At 34.7% G+C, this 17,468-nt stretch overlaps 1 protein-coding gene across 4 annotated transcripts in view; it reads left to right on the top strand.

The window, feature by feature from the left end:
* Window positions 1-17,468, top strand: part of Syt1 (synaptotagmin 1) — a 374,220-nt gene that overhangs the window by 124,106 nt on the left and 232,646 nt on the right. Inside the window, exon 1 of one of the 4 annotated variants that reach the window (XM_090328297.1) lies at window positions 1,392-1,638. The exons of the other annotated variants lie outside the window; for them this stretch is intronic. The gene's annotated coding sequence lies outside the window, so the exon portion shown is untranslated. Of the gene's footprint in view, window positions 1-1,391; window positions 1,639-17,468 lie in introns of those variants that run through there. 4 annotated transcript variants of the gene reach the window in all.

Genomic DNA, 17,468 nt, shown 5'->3' on the forward strand with positions numbered 1-17,468 from the left:
TCCACCAGAAAGAAGCATGTACTATTTATAATGGAATGGAAAGACTTGGAAAAAAATATATTAAGTGAATTAAGATATACCCAGAGAAATAAAAGTTCCATGTCTTCCCTCTTCACATCTTGTTTGCAATGTAACCCTCACAATCTGAAGTTCCATTCCTCTTTGGGGGTGAAGTCTATATATTAATCTGTTACCAGCACCACTGTTATGGTTTCTCTGACAGTCTCAGAAAAAGAAAATAAAAAAATTACATCATCACCTAGACTCTAATCACTGCTCCAACTTGAGCTCTATCTGTCTACCTCGGAATGAACTGGCAGTCAGCTGTAGAGTGTCAGAAAGTAAAGTGTTTACCAAGAAAAATGTAGACCAACATTTTTTCCTGTGCCTTTGTATATTAAGTTTGGTTAAAACAGTCACTATTTTTATCTGCAGAAATAAGCATGTATGCCATCTGTTTCCTCGCAGATATCAAAGTGCTTTCTTGTTTTTATTCAGAAACAAATATTTATTTCACCCTTCCATATGATGTTTGCTCATCTTCATCTCCCCTTCCTCCCAGCTTTATCTAATCAGATTCTATATATTGGACCCTCCATTAAGTCTTTGTCTCATCTTATTTCTAAGTTGGATCTAAGGGATTTTTACATGTTACTATATGTTGACACTATGTGAATTCCTTATTTCTATAAAAATAAGCTCCCTTGGGAAATGTGAGCATAATTTGTATCTCTTCTATTTGTGAAGTTTATAGCTTTGTAAGTGCATACAATATTATATGTGATAATAAATATTCAAGAGTAGGTAGTTTAACTAAAACAGTCTACTTTGCTTTCTTCTATTGATTACACTGTGGTTATCCAGGGAATTTGGAGAACATAAGGAATATATTATATAGTGAGATTATGTTGCATTTTTATATTCCCAAACAAATAAAACTAACTGAAGCTGCTCTGACATTATAAAGGACAAAAGGAGATATCATTGAAAAACTGGAAGAAAGAGTAAAAGTAGCTAAATTAGCAAAGATTATGTGGATATAGAGGACCTGATATTATCTATTTTAGAAAGAAAAACAAATACAATATGCTAATCATAAGTATTCTAACTGACATAAGCAACTTGGGTGTGGATATGGTATCTATTTCTGCTAATGCTCTGATGTGTCTTCTTCGTGGCTTATAGAACCCATATTTTCTAAGAAGCATCCTAGGGCCCTAAGAACGCAGTGCATTAAGATGCAGAATTCATGAGGTTAAGGAGTGTATGTCAGTGACTTGGCTTGCTTTCTTCAGGGTGCTCTTAAAGTGCGTCAGGACCCAGTCTAGCTAGCAGCAGTTTGAGATGCAGAATTAGCATTTTGTTTCTTCGGGAATGCCCTTGAATGTGCTCGAGTGGCTGCCTTGTGTGAGGCATGAACAGAATTGCTGAGTGCCAGCAAAGAAATGGGGTTCCGGGCAATGTGCTGTAGTATTGTGTGGCTGTGCCCGGCTTGCTGTCTCAGGAACGCTCCTTAGGAAATGTCAGGATCATTGCTGAATGATTAAGGTGCCGACAGTGCAAGCCAGCGTTTGCACCTGGAGACTCACATTATAGCACTCCTGTGCAGACATCCAAGACAGAGGTCCCTGGTGCCAGGTAAGCATCTCACGGTTCTCTACTAATGCTCTAAAGTTACTGTCAAGATGGTATTGAGAAGTTAAGCTATGGCTTTTTATTGTTACAGTTAAATTTTTACATTATTTACCTTCGGGAGAGACTTAATAGGTGCATTTTCTAAAAATGACTGAAAATAGAGCTGAATATAAGCCGGCTGGGGGAAATAAAATTTGTAAAGAAAAAGCAAACTCCTATGTAGACCAATCATGAGATACTTAGCAATATATATAAATCCTTATTAACAATATGACTTCTTACTAATCCTACACGCCAGAAAATAGTCCTTTACAATAATAGAATTTTTCCATTTGGCAAAAATGCTTGAGCTGGAAAAATGTTAATCAATTGAATGCAAGCATTACTAAAATATGAAGAAATAAGAGACTGTAATCAACTACAATTTTGTAGGAACTTTCATTCGTCTTTTTAGCTGCAGTAAACAATGATTGTCACTGCTTTTAATCACTTAAAAAATATTTTTTTTCAGATTCCTGACACTTATTGCTGAATAGACTGAGTATAAGCCCAGGATCCAACATTCTGAAATAAAAAAAAAAATAGGTTTGTCCCAGCTGCTGAATGCTTAAGGCACTGTCATTTTTGCTTAAAGAAAACTGAAATGAGAAGAGTAGAACTATTCTCTTATGACTCATTCATATCAGGGCAGGAGATTAGATCTGAGTTGTCTTTGGTCAAATGAGAAGCAGACATAAGAACACAACTTCTAATCCTATATTGTCTTCTTATAAAACTTACCCAACCATGATTTTGAGGAAATCTTGCCTTCAAAAAAAATGGATAATTAGGTACGTAAAGTATTGCAGATTTTCTGCTGATGATACTCCAAAAATGAATTCTTAAGAGCAAATCCTGTTAAGATCTTTTCATGTTACTATGAGCGATTGTTACCATAGGAACAATGTCACCACTTAGCGTAGCTTACACATGCATAACATCTAACCCCCAAATTAATCTAATTAAAATGTCTTTAAAACTACAGACTATTAGTTGGATTTGGGGTTTTTTTGCCACAGTATATATGTCTGTGTTACAACTTAGTAAGCCCTCTTTTAGGCAAGCATATGTGAATTTTCCCACTGGTGGTAGTTGTCATTAGTTTATCTCCTCACCTTTGTTCCACTGAAGTTTTGTCATTCTGGGGCATTTAAGAAAAAAAAAACCTTACAATTCTGAGCTCACTCATTATTTTTTTTATAAACCCTGAGTCACAGCAGTGGTGGGCACTGAGCCCTGATAGGGCTGCTGTAATAAGATTCTTTACAAAAATTCAAAGAGAACATTAGCACGGCTGTAGGTTTAAGTTGTCCTCTTACCACTCAGTCATTTTATTTTGAGTATTATTTTGAAAACATAAATCAGAGCAAGTAGCCATCTTCAATCTCTTTAAAACAAGCTTTGCTGGGTTTCCAATAAAAAAAAATCACATTCTTCTGATGGGCCTGAAAATAATTTGGTTCAGTCTATTTGGGGATAGAAATGCTCAATGACTTCCCCTTTTAAAAGAATTAGTAAGATGATATTGTACATATCTTGGGTACGAGAACATGGTTCAAAGAATATGCTAGGTTCAGGGCACAGATCTTTCTGTAAAGATTGTTAATATATCCATAAAACAAATTAAGAGAAAGGGACCCCAACTGGGTTTGAAGATTTGCACATGTGACTTTCTTAAAGTACTGTAAATGGGGAGTTGAGAAGAGGTCTGGGGGAAGATAAAGCACGTTACCCTTGACCACAGGTTTCTGTTAATGGCCCATCCGTCATCACCTCCCTGACTTATCATTTCCTCCAGAATTAGCTCATTTATTTCACTATAGATCAAATTACTTTTTAATTTCTATCAATAAAGTAAGCCATCCTTTAATGTAGCTATTTAATATTTTGGCAAGTTACCAAACAAAATGACAACTATGTATGTATGTATGTATGTATGTATGTATGTATGTATGTATGTGTGCAATGTGCATGTATAGTTGATTTCAGCCTTAGTATCTTTAAGAAGTTCTACAAGGGTGTTGAAGACCACATTGCATCTTGACATTCTCACCCATCCCTGTCCACTGCACTCCTTCTCTCAATATTCTTGATTTTTTAGGATATGCATTAAAATTGGTGAAGGGATGGAGACTTCAATCCTATGAGATTCCTCCAGCAAGACTCTTCTGTTTTTTTTTTTTCCTCACCAGTCAGGAAAACGTGGATTAGCAGTCTCCATAACCTTCAATGGGCTAGAAGAAAGAAACTTCTGATTTCCTCTGAGGAACTTTCTGAGCATACCTATCCCCTAGGCATCCAGTAGCACAATCACTTGTTCTAGTGATAATCCAGAAAGCAGTGCTTGGATGGTGTCCCTTCACTCAGTGGGTTGCTGATAACTCCCAATCAGCAAGACCCAGACACCTCTTAACCCTCTTCATACCCTGACTCCTTTTGCTTATGAGAATCTGATTTCCAAAAAAGTTAGCTTGTAGGAAAAGCTTTTGTTTTAAATTAGCAACAATTTTGTTTTACTCTTTCAGAAGAGAAATAGCCTTGGACACATCTACTTCACTGAATCCAAACAATTTCTTCATGCTGTTCAGCTTTGCCCTAAGGCACGTTCTAAATCCTGTATTGCATCAGAGACCTTCTTCATTTATAGGGCTTGATACTTTCGGTAATCAAGGGTATCCGAGACAGACCTTACCCTAGGCTCTACGTATGCTACAAGCATCATAGAACCTTGTTATCAATCATTTTCTAAGCTTCCATTTCCAGATATAGGAAGTAAAAACATGACTTTACTGCATAGAGGTGGAATGTCAGTAAAGATTGGCTAGATAATGCATATAGTGGTGTGTAATGCAATACTCTGAATGAAGTAACTCTAAAAATAGGCATTAAACTATCCATAGAACTGGCTAAGGAAACAATTGGACTAAATAAACCCTAATTGTGATCGGTTTTTCTTTCTTTTTTTTTTTTTTTTTTGCCAGTCCTGGGCTTGAGCTCAGGGCCTGAGCACTGTCCTTGGACTTTCTCAAGGCTAGAGCTCTACCACTTGAGCCTCAGCACCACTTCTGGCTTTTTTCTATGTATGTGGTACCGAGGAATCGAACCCGGGTCTTCATGCATGCTAGGCAAGCACTTTAACCTCTAGGCCAAATTCCCAGCCCGTGATCGGTTTTTCTATGATTTGTTTTTAAATTTATTTCTGTGTCACTGCCATTCATGGAGGTTTTAGTTTGGAATCCAAAATTAATTCTAATTCAGGTGGCTTTTCTCCCCAAAATTTGTTTGAAGGAGTCTGTCTGTGAAATAGCAAATATATGGAGATTTATATAGGCTCATACATATATCAGTAGATGAATATGTATATACATATGTACATAGTTATGCAGATAAATATACATAGATATATGAGTGGTAAGGAAAGAGAAGAATTTGTGATAATTCGAGACATTCAGTGTGCAATATAGAGAAATTATGAAGACAAAAATCAGATATGAAAAAAGAAATCTAACAGGGAAATAATTAATTTTGCTTATTTGACCTTTTAGGATTTTTCCATTCTCATTATTTCTAATGCCCCAAATGGTACAGTTCCATCCATCTTATTCAAAATCAGTCATGTAAATCTATCAAAGACCTTACCTACCTGGGTGCTGTTGGCTCCTCATACAATCCTAGCTACTCAGAAGGCTGAGATTTGTAGACAGTGGTTCAAAGCCAGCCTGGGCTGCAAGACAGGAAAGTCTATAAGATTCTTATCTCCAATAAAAAATAAAAAATAAAAAAACAGAAAGACCTGGAAGTGGCTCTGGGCTCAAGTGGTAGAGTACTAGCCTTGAGTCAAAAGCAGCTCAGGGACAGCACCCAAGCCTTGAGTTCAAGCCCCAAGAAAGCAGAAATATAGATAAAGATAGGAACCCCAGGTGGGGGGGGGGGTTCTGACAGGCCAAATTTTGTCTTTTTATTTTTTTTATATTTTTATTGTAATTAATAAAAGGGTTACATGATATTTGCCATATAGAAGGTGCATTAATTCACATACATTGATACCCTTTCCATTCTCATTTATTTTTATGTTCCTAATATACTTAGCTTTATAAATTTTCCTTTCAGCCTTCTATATACTGGATATTTAGACTTAGTAATTCTTAAAATTTTCTCATGCTTATTTTACTTTTCTCCATTATCAACATACTGGGAATAATTTATATTTGCAATAATTTTGCAGTCTCTCCTGTTTATTGGTGTCAGGATTTATACTACTCTTCACTAGATTGCCTTAAAAAAACAGTTTAGCATCTCTATTCTTTGTGTTGGCATCTACTTCTAATACTTTATTTTGCATAGTTTTTTCCTTATACACAAAATAAAACTTCCAGGACACAAATGTCATATCATTAAAGCGAAGTTCCTTTATAGTAGAAAATATTTCTTCTGTATCTTCTTTCTGTGTAAGATTACATTGCAGTCTGTTTTTCATATAGTTGTGGCTCAATAAACATTCTAATTGAGTTTTCTTCCCACATAGAAAGTTGAAATAAAATAACTTTCTTGATACTTGCAAATGAACTTGTGAGAAGAAAATACAAAGATATCTAGAGTAACTTTCTAAATTGAAAATGCCTGTAAGACAATGAACAAGTGAGATTCAATTAAACTCAACTAAAAGTTGGCTCTATAAAAATTAGGCACAAAATTACAAGCAGTGAACCTATGGAAATTATAATTATCTACAGTCTAATTGTATCAGATGGAGATATAATATAAAAGTGATTCTTTTTATTTATTTTTTGCCTGTCCTGGGGCTTGAACTTAGGGCCTGAGCATGTCCTTGGGATTTTTTTCTCAAGGCTAGAGCTCTACTACTTGAGCCACAGCACCACTTTCGGCTTTTTGCTATGTGTGTGCTATCGAAGAATTGAACCCAGGTGTTCGTGCATGCTAGACAAGCACTCTTACCACTAGGCCAAACTCCCAGCCCCAAAAATGATTCTTTTTTTTCCAGTGCTTTAGTTTTTATATATATATTTTTTATTGTAATTAATAAAAGGGTTACATGATATTTGCCAGATAGAAGGTGCATTTATTCACATACATTGATATCCTTTCACGTGTCTTGGTACCCATTACCCTCCCCCACCCACCACCCACTCCCCGTACTGGTTTTCCCCCCTTCCCTATCAAGTTTCAGATAACCAAATACAAATAAATTCAATATATCAGATAACAAAGTGAGATACTGTAACAATATGAGATACCCAAGGGACAGCAAAGGAGATGAGGGATACCATAGTACATTAAGGACAACAATCATTTGTTATATGGCTTTTGTTTCAAAAATGATTCTTTTGAAGTGTTTAATTCTTTACTATTACTCTCCCCACACAACTCTTTCTTATGATAGATTTAATTGACCTGTCCATTTTTACATGTGCCCTACCATTGAATTACAATGTCAGCTTCATACTTCTTTAGTAAACTTCCCATATCTACTTCTAGGCATGAACATTTTAGACTTTCAAATAAGCTTACTTAATGAATAATGTCATAAATTATTTTACAAGGATATCATACCTTAATTCTTCTCATCCATGCGATCCATTAGGAAGAAAAATATGCAATTATTTATTCATTTAATATCTGTGTGCCGTGGCTCATGCCTACTCAGGAGGCCGAGATCTGAGTATTACAGTTCAAAGCCAGCCCAGGCACTAAAGTCTGTGAAACTTTTATCTCCAATTTACCACTAGAAAACCAGAAATGGTGCTATGGCTCAAGGGATAGGTCCGTAACCTTGAGCTGAAGAGCTCAGGGACAGTACCCAGGCCCAGAGTTCAAGCCCCACAACTGACAAAAAAAAGCCTGTCTTTATGGAGTAAATATGTAAATAAATCCCTGTATTCACTTTATATATGTGTGTGCATGTGTGTATGTACATATATACATACACATATCACACACATATACACACATATATGTTATGTGTGTATATATGTATATATATAATGGGCCTCTACTCAGTTTGATATGCCTAGCATAGCCTTGGTATTTAAATTATACCATTTACATGTGTATGATAAATACTTATTATACATTGAATTAATAAAGCAATAAATAAATCATTCACTCACTTACGCAAGTAATTCCTTAGTTCATGTACATTTTTACTTTTAAGTAAGGATTACTTTTTTAAAGTAAAGATTACTTTTAGTAAAGACTGTGAGTCTCTTACAAATATAAAGATAAATTTACTTTTAGTTCACTAGTGGTACTTCTCATATTAGCCTTAACAAATCTATTGGTTGGACAGCATCTATTGGATTTCCCACTGATTATTTCTTGTCAGTGAACTCTGTTCTTCTAATATAGAAGTACACAGTAGGGAAATTGAAGCTGCTAGAAAGAGTTAAATTTTACCTCAGAATGGAAGAATATAAGTATGGCATTAAGAGAAAATCAAACTCTCACTTTAATATCAAAGGTAAGTTAATGAATTTCTGAATAACTCATTTCAGTTAAAAATCATTGCAGTGGGGCCAGGAGTTTGGCCTAGTGGTATAGTGCTTGCCTAGCATACATGAAGTCCCAGTCTTTGTTCTACTGATAACATACATATATTATAATGAATGAATACAAGAGTTAAACTGATTTTGTGCCCACCTTCCAGTGTAGTATACAAATCATTTTTGGCTTGCCCACTCTATAGATTTTTAGAATTCAAAAAACATTCCATGAAAATTTCAAGACAATAGGTTTTTACTAGACCTACAATGATTTGGTAAATGTACTTTTGATTTGTAAAGGGATTTATTGTAGTGCTCATTGAAATGATTATAACATAGGTTTAAAAACTTGTAAGTACAATTTGTGATCCTAAGCCCTGTTCACAAATCTTAAATTCAGAAGTTGGCTGACTAACTGCATTTATTAAAATATGGAATTAAAATTCCTATAACCAATAATTAATTTAAACAAATTCATCTCAATGATTCAAGAACATATCAATGACACAAAGCTTCACAAGTTAGAACAAATGAGTTCATATAAGCTTTGGCATAATTCATAGGAAGAAATTTTGAAATATCGGTCCTGGGACCTTTGAAGTTTTAAGATGTATATGTCAGAATGGAGATGAAATATAACCATTTTTGAGGATGCATCAGGAGATTCTTATTGAGTAAAGTAGCCTTGAGTTCCAGCACTACCATATAATTGGTTTGAAATAGCAACTTTTGATGCCACATCTAGAGAATAGAATAACATAGGCCACAACAGGTAGTAATTACTGTAGGTAATTGTAATGCAGCCTGCGTGGTAAACATTAATGAGGGAAAAAAAGATTTATAAGCAAATAAAAAAATCTCAAACATCAAAAAGACAAAAAAGTTTGTGATAAATGGTTCATTTAGGCATGCAGCGCTTGTGTGGGCAAAATTGGATTGCAATCATAGCCATTTCAAAAAAATGAAAACATTAGGAGAAAAGAAAATTGGACAGAAATGGCATAGAAATTACAGCCTTTGATCCGTTCTGAAGAACCTTTCTCTGAAGCCTCATCATGAGTGGGCAGCAAACTCTTTCCAGTCTCCTGTTAAAACCTTTTGAAAGCCTGCAATCCATGAGCTACAAAGAATCAATTTGGTACAGACAATGAAAGCATTTCTCAGTGATGATCTTCTTTTCCCCATAAAATTATGCAAAATTAATTCCACTTTTCAAATGCTATCTGATTTTGAAATTGATATTTTTGGAGAAAGTCCTTCCTGAATCATCCTTTACTTGTCCCTAAACATCAGTTAGTCGGCATAGGTTTCACAGTAACTAATAACACAATTTCACAAAAACAAAGATCAGTCTAATGTTCCTGGTTGCATATTGCTGACAGTCCTATAGATCCAAGAATCACTCTATGAATAGTGATGCATTTCTTAGAACAAAACTGGGCCATTTCCAGCTGCTGTTGGAAACAGATCTTTGGCTATTATAAAGGATGCACTCTAGTTCCCAAAAACATGCAGTGTTCGATCTGTATTTGTAGAAACTTAAATTAATTCCTACAGCTTTGCAACAATAATGATCATAGACTTGCTCAATCACTATTTAAAACGCCTGTAATTTGATCCTAAAACATTAATATTTGAAATTACCCACTGGCTCTCTTTATAAATACTGGTAATTAGTCATTTCATAAGGTTTGCTAAGCTACTTTGTTAAATCTGAAGGGTTTTTTTTTAAGTTATCTACTTGTTAATCCATTTAAATTAGCTCTTGTACATAAAATAATTTTGGGTTAATATCATTGGAAGAAAGATGAATATCATAATGTTCAAAAGAAGATTTTGGGGGACCGGGAGTTGGGCCTAGTGGCAGAGTGCTTGCCTAGCATGCACGCAGACCCGGGTTCAATTCCTTGGTCCCACATACATAGAAAAAAATGCCAGAAGTGGTGCTGAGGCTCAAGTGGAAAAGCTCTAACCTTGAGAAAATCTAAGCCCTGAGCCCAGGACTGGCAAAAAAAAAAAGATTTATAGGTAAATAAGTATAGGAACATTATATTTCAGTAAAAACAGATTTATTCTTCTGAGAGGACTGTTTCAATCTGATTTAGGATGCCTGTAACAAAAGGTAGGTTTATTTTCTTAGTGTATCTTATTTGGTGACATTGTTTTCATGAGCATTTTCTATTTGACCTTTTGAATTAGAAACTCCTTCTTCCTCAAAATGCTATTATTATGGAGGAACCTTGTTTTTTTATAACTTTGAAATATTTATTTCATTACAATTTGAAAATATTACTTAAATGTGAGTACAAGATTTCAAAATGAAATGCCTCAAATATGGTTTTGGGTTTTTTTTTATTCTTTTGAAAGTTTGCTTTGTTTTGTTTTTGCCTGTCTTTGAGCACCAACTTTGGGCTTGGCTACTGTCCTTCAGCTCCTGTTTGCTCAAGAATAGTGCCATACCACTTGAGCCACATCACCACTTCTGTCTTTTTCAGTGATTAATTGGAGATAAATCTCACAGGCTTCCTGCCTGAGCTCTCTTTGAACTGCCATCCTCAGATCTCAGCCTCCTCCTGAGTGCTAGGATTACAGGTGTGAGCCGCCAGCACATGCCTCCTGTCAAAATTTCAATCACAAATTTGCCACGAGAATGATGAAAGATTATAAGGAAGATGTTTAGACATCACTGCTGCATAAATTTATATCATCTAGCAATACATTACCTTAGCCAACTCAGCTTTCCATTTAGTATACTTCATATCCTAATACCTTTTTCCAAATCTCTCATTACATTTATAAACTGTATTAGGTCTGGTAGCTTTTCTTATATTTAGCATAGTAACTTCATAGTCTATGATCTTTATCAAATGATATAAAATACCTATTATTTATCATAGATCAGACAATAAAAATGTATATTATTAGCTACAGAGAGCAATTGATAAATTAACCAAGAGAATGTATGTACATATATGCATATATGTGTGCGCATTTATATAAGTGTGTGATACACCAACACAGAAGGGAATACTATACATACTTTAAAAGAAAGGATATTTGTTGTCATTTTTGACAATATTGATGAATCTAGAAGAAGACATTATACTAAAGAGAAGGACTCTAAGCATAGAAATATATATGCTGGATATTCTCTTATATGTGAAATTTAATATTATCAAACATGTAAAAGTAGGGTGGTAACCAAGGCCGGAAGAAAGGAACCAAATATAAACTGAAGAGTTGTTGATAAAAGAGTAGAAAGAGTCATTTGAAAATAGAAGAAATGCATTTGTACAATAGACATTTATATTTAATAATGATGATATATTTTAGACTCAGTTTTAAATAAAAAGTCATAAAGGAAGTTGTAGCTCAACACTGTGAGGAAGGGCACAAGAGATGAGATTGGGCACAAGCAAAATTTGGGGAAAAGATGAATGTAAAGCTACTCAAAACAACTGCCAATCATCTGGAATACTCGAGCATACAGCAAATCTGAAAAGCACTAGTGATGCAGAATCTTAACACTCACTCTCACCTTCCGATTCAAGTAATACATTCCTTGCTAAAGGAAACTTTCTTTCCAAGGAAAAAATTTAAAAATATGGAAGAAGTCCGTGGCTCTTTTGATGATTGTAGACACATTGAAGACATAGTCAAAGCCAGAATAAAAAAGAGAAAAAGGAGCATGTGCTTTTGAGGACAAGAAGATAAAGGGAGATTCCTGAGATAGGAAAGGGAACTGGTTTGCCAGTATCTAAAGCAAATAGTAATAACTGTACCTCAAACCCTACTGGCTTCACTAAGTTACCCCAGGAATTGAATGTAGAGAAAGGACCCACATCTTAAGAAAGCTACTGAAGAGATATGCCAGCCAAGAAATTGGGCATCTCAAGGATGATAGGGTGAGTAGATGAATGAGACCCATAGTCACTTCCATTACTGTACTTTTTTTACTTCATTATGAGTGCTGTATAGAGGGGTTACATTTATATTCTTAAGGTAGTAAGTGAGGTAAGTGCATGTGGTCTGTAATATAGACCAAAGGTACTGAGCTGAAGCTAAGATTATGAGAGTAGGAAAGATATTGTGACTTGCAACTTCCTTTGGATATAGAATCATTTGAATTGGTGTGTGTACTGATTAAATGGAAATCTGAGATTACACTCTGGGGTGAGAGCAGAAAGTTAGGAGAAAGAATATTATCTTTTGTACTAAAGGAGCCAGGTTCTGCAGAGAGAAGGGAGAAAATGATAGGAAACTCCAGAGAGAGAGGAATTAGGAATTGTTAATAAAGTTGAATGTCAGGACATGCACAAAAGACAATCAAAAATGTACAAAGGTCCAAAATCTTAAAAAAGATTTCTTTAGTACCCAAAGAAAGGAGTTTTGTAGACAACTGAAACTAAACACAAATCTAGGCAGGTACAGTTTGATGAACCAGGAGCAATTAGAGAAGACATTTTCTAAGAAAGAGTAGGAGGTCAATTGTGTTAGATAACAGAGAAGAGAATGTAAGCAAAATACATTTTTGGAAACTTGAACAATAGGATAAATAACTGAGGAAAAAATACTGTGATACCGGTGTAAGATGTGTAATGGATCAAGAAGTTCATTCCAGTGAATGATGGAGATACATTATAGAACTCGACCAGAAAGAGAGCTATGTGGGATTCTGATCATGGTTTAGAATGTAGGAAGTTGGTAGCAGAAAGCGTTGAAATAGAGTTACACAGCTCTTCTATTGGCATGACAGAAAGAAAGTCAGAATCCCTACGGTCTCAATAACATTGACCATCTTCCCAAGTTAAAAGTGGCTTTAAAGAGCAAATATCAATATTGTATATGTGTTTATTTGGTTATTTGAAATAGGATAGGGAAGGGGGGAAAACAAGATGAGGGGAGGGGGTCAGGAGAGGGAAATGGGGAGAAAGACATGAGAAAGGGTATCAATATTTGTGAAGTAATACACCTTCTATCTGGTGAATACACTGTAACCCTTCTATTAATTACAATAAAAATATATAAAAGAGAGCAAGTATCAAGAGAATTATTAACTATTTATCTCTACTTTCTGCGAAAAAAAATCACACAAAATGTGAATTGTGTATTAGGTGTGGTTATGTAATGAATTGCACAATATACCTCAGATAATCTAAATGTTGAATTATTCTACCTAGACTGTAAGGACTAACAGATGAATCCATCACATGACAGGAATTTGCTTCTGAGAGTGAGGACAGAGTTCAAAAGATTGAGGACTCAGAAATAAGCAGGATCTGGATATTTTTACTTATTTTCATAGTGGGTTTTCTTTTCAGTGTTACCTGGAAGTTGAAAACCTTTAAACTGAATAAGAGTATGTTTCCTATAATTCATAAGTGCCACTTCACCTGGTTTCCAATCTGACTATGAATCTATGCTTTTCTCAAACTTTCACCAAAATGATAGGGAAGGAGAAGATACGTTAAACATAGGAAGACAAAAATCTGCTCTGTTTTACTCTCTAAAAGAAAAATGGAGTCAGAATTTTAATAGTTTATAGACTACCCTACCACAATCTCTTTTAGACTGCGTATGATTAAATACTCAATTGGTGAGTAATAGGAACACATAAATTATGACTAGAAAAGATAAATGTAAGCAAAGAAATAATCATTTATTTTAGATATAAATTACCCTGCCAAAGGGGAAAATTGAATCAAATTGATTTAGTAGAAGTAAATCTTTCTTTGCTGTAGTATCTTACAGTTATTTTCAATGCTTTGAGTTCCTTAAATTTTACAGGTGATCACTTTTCTGGCATGAAAGGTGGTCACAAGTTCTTGGAAAATTTGAAAGGTCAAAGGTCTCTACTAAAGATGACTCATTATGGTGATGTTATTTTTCTTCTACACTCTCTGTCCATAGATTCAATTAGACATTAAACAATCAGAAATAAATTCAGCATGGGTACATATCAGTTTTAGATAAAAGATGTACCTGTAAATCATTGTCATTAAATATTATCTTTTTCACAGATTTTGCAGATTGCTACATCAATGGATTTGCTAAATTCTATAGATTGAAACATATTTTAAATGTCTGTGTGAATAAGAACTTGGAGAATCCCATAGAGCCATACAATGTTGCAATCATTGACCCAACCACATCAATAATCTAAACATTCTTGAACATTTCTAATGGCATTTTATTCTTTTGAAATGAAGTTAACTTTTCTTTTTGATCTAGATATTAAATCAATTGTGTGTATTTTGTTTAAAAATCTGTGAATAATTGAATAGTGTCCTATATTTTCTGGCTAGTATATTGAAAATGAACTTTTCTTAATCTATTTCATCAGAAAAGACAGCCTTATTAGGGTAATGACTCCATTAATGTATGCTTTTGAACCACTAAAAATACTTAGTTTTGCTTTTAAAATGTACATTAAAATAGAAGAATTGTATAATGGTGACTCCATTTCAGAAGGATAAAAACCAAATGGAATTCTTCTATTGGCTTCCACTCCTTTTTCAGTACTCTGTCTTTACAACATAGATAGAGCTTCAGTTCTGTGTGTGTGTGTGTGTGTGTGTGTGTGTGTGTGTGTGTGTGTGTGTATTGTCTTTGTGCCTGTATTGATGCTTGAACTCAGGGCTTGGGTTCTGTCCATTCACTTTTTTGCTCAAGACTTACCAACCCTTGAGCCACAGTTCTATATCTAGCTTGTTGTTTTTAGGGGAATAAGAATATCATATTTTCCTGCGAGGGCTTGTTTCAAAGTACAGTCTTAGACCCTTAGTAGCTAGGATTGCAGTCATGAGCCACCAGTACCCAGTAAAGTTTGAGTACTTTTAAACTAACAGAATGAAAAATATTCTAATAGTCGCATAACTGAAAGTTTACCTAACCATTGCTGAATACATTATACAAATTATTCAATGCTGTACTCCGTCTCCAAATAATCTGTCTAATGGAGCAACATATTAAAATATGTTAATAAAAAATTATCAAATTCAATACAACCTAAAGTTATGCTTAGATGTCCTCAGTAAATTCACACATTCCTTGTCCCATTTGGCAAAAATGCTTGCAAGAGCAATAAGCAAATACTGTCAGACTCGTGATCCTCAGCAACACAGGATGGAGAATGTACCCAATTTGTACCTTCAGGATTAGCTAAGCTGAGACAGAGACACACACTGATGAGAAGGAAGAAAAAAAGGAACAGGAGGTAATGCTGGCAGTGTCAGAGTAAGGTACAGAAAAGAGGAAGACATTGATTTTCTCACTGATCTGCCCATAACTGAGCCATGGATAAGACTGCTAACCTGACCATAGGTTTCAGCCACCTCTATCCCCACAATGCTTAAGATCTTGTCCATTTCAATGTCAACAAGTCACTTCCATAAGGCAATATGTACTGCTTGCAGCCTGTTACGGGGGGACATTTTAGCAGTGACCATTTAAAGCACAGTATTCTACATGTATGACTATCATTCACCACTTGCATTGATGCAGCTGGCTGAAGCTGTGATGCCAGGTTATGCTCCTTAGGCAATTAAGAACTGCAAAAGACAGACTGACATGAGGTGAGAAAATCAAAATAGCTACAAAGAATCACCCTCAGTTCCATCACTATTTTAGGATGTCCTTTTTGCACTAGAAGGTGACAAAAAAATATCCCCCACTATAAATGACAGCTGAAATGTCTCTTTCTATATACAGAGCTAAGAAAAAAAGTTAACTGCTTGATCACATACAAAAATGATTTGCTTCTATTCAATATTGGTTTAATGACAATATTCATGCCATATATTATATATATATATACATAATTTGTCAGACATGTATCAGGACCTAGAATGAGTGTTGAAGATACAAAGAGAAAAAAAGGTATGTTCTCATGAAGAAAGAAACTTGTGTATTTTCATTGGAAAGATAAACACTCATCCAATTCTGTATCTAGAACTCTCTATATGATTTAAATATATTAATTCATAATTCTCCCAATAATTTTATGTCATTGTTATCTGCCTTTTACTGATTGGGAAAATAAGGCACATAATGATTAAGTGACATTTTAACTTATTATGCTAGTTAAGCCCTGGAGCTAGGACTCACTAAGGACCTTTGATGTCCACGTTTTCATCTACCATGCTATAAAAACACCTAAAAGGAAGAGTCACTCAGGGGAATCCAGGAAATACTTCTGAGAGACAACCTTAGAACTGAACTCTTAAAAGATAAGCTGAATTTAGTCAACCGTCTTTAATAGCAAAACACAAAGAATGTGCTAAGGCATAATAGTTTGTTCAGAAACCCTTAGTAACATTTGTAAAAAAATAAAAAGTGGCAGTTCATAGGAGGAATTTCAAAAAGAGGAATTACATTAGGACTAGATAGCAAAGGGCTTTTCATACTCTAGGGGGCTTAGATTTTTATTTGATTCAGAAAAGTCACTAGAGATGGAAAAATAAATAAAAGGGAGTAAATAGTAAGGAATAGTACAATACGTTGGGGTTTGTCCAAATAATAAACAATTAAAATGAAGAAATTACATGTGATTAGCAATTATGCAAGCACCTGTAAATGATGGGAAAGTTAAAAATAAGGATTTTTCATCATTCTATATCTTCAATTATAAGGTATATGATTTTAGAAATACAAAGAACAGTGGTTCTATTTGTCAACTTATACGTATTGAATTACAATTTATCAGAAAACATTACCTCAGGTAAAGATAGGTTTCATCACTATACCTAGTCACTAAACAAATCAGCACGAACATTAATTGAAAAAAATGGCTATCAAGTGAAATATATACAATGTAGATACTAAGGTAGTCAGTGAGAGATAAAGATAATTAGGAAATCAAATTGTTTGACTTAGTCACACTACTGACTGCAAATGGTAAATGAAAAAGCCCCAAGTAGTCTAAGCAGACTTTCAAGATAATGTCTTTTAAGAACAATATCACCAAAAGAAGAGTATATGCTCCTATCACATCAAGAGCTTGACTTTGAACATAAGGTGGCTGAAGTAAATATCAGACTTTATGTAAGGATATCCAGCAAGCAGTTGGGCTTCTGCTTAAGAGAGGGCACAGCTTAATATGTTGTTTCAGGAAGCATCCAAGAGATGAGATGGTCAACAAAACCATGGGAGATGATCAAAACAAAACATCCCCAAGGAAACATCTGTCTAAGCAGTGATGTTGACTTGAATCCATGGAAAACATCAAGAATCAGGGGACAAAGATGGGTTCAATATGTATAGTGATGAACACTTCTAGGTCTTGATTATTGATTT

This window comes from Megascapheus bottae, chromosome 2 (assembly GCF_031878675.1).
Source record: "Megascapheus bottae isolate mThoBot1 chromosome 2, mThoBot2.hap1, whole genome shotgun sequence".
Taxonomy (NCBI): domain Eukaryota; kingdom Metazoa; phylum Chordata; class Mammalia; order Rodentia; family Geomyidae; genus Megascapheus; species Megascapheus bottae.